This window comes from Etheostoma cragini, chromosome 1 (assembly GCF_013103735.1).
Source record: "Etheostoma cragini isolate CJK2018 chromosome 1, CSU_Ecrag_1.0, whole genome shotgun sequence".
Classification (NCBI taxonomy): Eukaryota; Metazoa; Chordata; class Actinopteri; order Perciformes; family Percidae; genus Etheostoma; species Etheostoma cragini.
The window spans coordinates 34,055,603-34,058,260 of record NC_048407.1 but is presented as its reverse complement, the minus strand read 5'-3'; positions in this window follow the sequence as shown (position 1 = coordinate 34,058,260).

Sequence of the window (2,658 nt, the reverse complement as noted above, 5' to 3'; positions counted from 1 at the left end):
TCTCCCCCTCTCTCTCTCTCTCTCTCCCTCTCCCCCCCTCTCTCTCTCTGTCTCTGCAGAGAGAATCCGGCTCGTGGTGGTTCAGGTGTGATGTAATGATCAGAGGAGCTTGTGGTCTGCGGGGGGGTTTGTGGTCCCGATCGGGGGAGTCAGCGGGGGTTTCTGGTCTGATGGGGGACCCCAGACATCCAGGAACACACGCCGTCATCCACGGTTCCCGAATCACCCACTGCATCATATAAAAGAATAATAATAACAACAATAACAATAATAACAGTAATAATAATAACAATAACATCTGCAGTATTGCAGTAATTGTACTCAGTTACTCGTTGCTACTGTTTCCTTATATGGAGCCTTGTTACCTTTAGCCCCGCCCCCCCTCTCTGTGTGTGTGTGTGTGTGTTGTGTGGTTTTTAATGAGGTTGTCTCCTGAGGGTTTCACAGCGTCTCTGTGACCCCGTTTGACTCAGACAGGAAGCCGGAGACGGCGAGCGTTCATCTGATAAATCTCCATGGTTACCGTCAGCGGCGTCAGCACTTCTCACACAGGACGGGGAATCGGGCCGGTGTGACATCCTAACAGCTGAACAAGTCACGCCTACGGATTTAAAATGTAATATTTTGGAATATCTGGGTAAAAAAAAATATATATATATATTTTATGTATTTTATTTTGAAAATCACAGACTTTCTAACCAGGACTAATCACAGTCTATAGACGTCATTTATCAGGAGGAAAGGTTGCAGGACGGTCCCTTCAGCCAAACAAATCACGGTTCCACGTCTTCTAAAATGCTTTATTTTGAAATGTCTGGGTTTTGTCCCCATTGAACACAATGTATTTTATTTTGAAACACACTGGCAGGGAGACAGGGATTTCTAAACTGTACTTCCTGAACCGGCCCGTCTTAGATCGACTTCTGTTCCAAAAAGTTAAAATATGGAGACGTAAGAGACGTCTCCTGTCCAACAGCCAATAGAGACGTCAGCTGGTGGAGTCTCCTGAGGCTGGTTTTAGGACGTAAGAGACGTCTCCTGTTCAACAGCCAATAGAGACGTCAGCTGGTGGAGTCTCCAGAGGCTGGTTTTAGGACGTAAGAGACGTCTCCTGTTCAACAGCCAATAGAGATGTCAGCTGGTGGAGTCTCCTGAGGCTGGCTTTAGGACGTAGCTTTTTGAATATTGTTTTTTTTAAATTGCTTCTGAAAGAGAAAAGGATGGATTTTTGGAAAAAGTGTTCATTTTTGTGTGAGAACAATGCAGTGCCAGTTCAACTCCTGGGCACTGCCAAGGGGCTCTTGAGCAAGGCACCAGGACGCGCCCCCCCCCCCAACATCTCTCCATTATTGCATGTAGAGGACCTGAGTGTGTGTGTGTAGTTCAGGCCTGTTATTTTAATAAATGTACATTACAATCAATTAATAATTTGGGACATTTTTGTTGTTTTTTGAAGTTTTTGAAGCTTTCTCCGACATTTGTTGTCACGTTTTTACATTTCTAACTTTTCCCAAAGTTTTTCCTTTGTTGATTATTTCTGCGTTTTGGGGGATTTTTGGGACATTTCTTTCACTTTTTTTCAGTGTTCTTAATCTTTTCTTTTCTTAAAATGCTATAAATTAAATCAAAACTCCAAATCCAGTGGGACCAGGGACCTGATGAGTTATGTAACGTGTGAGGAGCGTCTATTTAGTTGAAGGAAACCCAAATTTCTGATTTAGAGACTTTTTTTAAAAGGGTCAGATTAGACCCGAAGACACCGGGATCCTTAATTAATCCACGTTGGGGTTTGGGGAAATCTCTGTGAAATCTTTGGAAGTTTTAGGATTTTGAGTGAAAAATGCGCCGTGGGCGGGGAAGGATGAAAGGAGACGTTGGCGGTTGGTTTACCGGCTCTCAGAGATGTTATCAGCGAGATTTCATCTGACTATGCAGAGAAAGAGAAAGAGATGAGATGGAAAGATAGCGGGAATCTCCCTCTCCGGTCGGCGCCTGTCTTTTATCAGATCTAAAGAATCACATAAAAGCACCTGAACTCATCACAGATCTTCAGAAAGCCATCTGAACTCATCAGAGCGCTTCATAAAGACACCTGAACTCATCACAGATCTTCATAAAGACACCTGAACTCATCACAGATCTTCATAAAGACACCTGAACTCATCACAGATCTTCATAAAGACACCTGAACTCATCACAGATCTTCATAAAGACACCTGAACTCATCACGGATCTTCATAAAGACACCTGAACTCATCACGGATCTTCATAAAGACACCTGAACTCATCACGGATCTTCCTAAAGACACCTGAACTCATCACGGATCTTCAAAAAGACACCTGAACTCATCACAGATCTTCATAAAGACACCTGAACTCATCACGGATCTTCATAAAGACACCTGAACTCATCACGGATCTTCCTAAAGACACCTGAACTCATCACAGATCTTCAAAAAGACACCTGAACTCATCACAGACCTTCATAAAGACACCTGAACTCATCACGGACCTTCATAAAGACACCTGAACTCATCACAGATCTTCATAAAGACACCTGAACTCATCACAGATCTTCAAAAAGACACCTGAACTCATCACAGATCTTCATAAAGACACCTGAACTCATCACAGACCTTCATAAAGACACCTGAACTC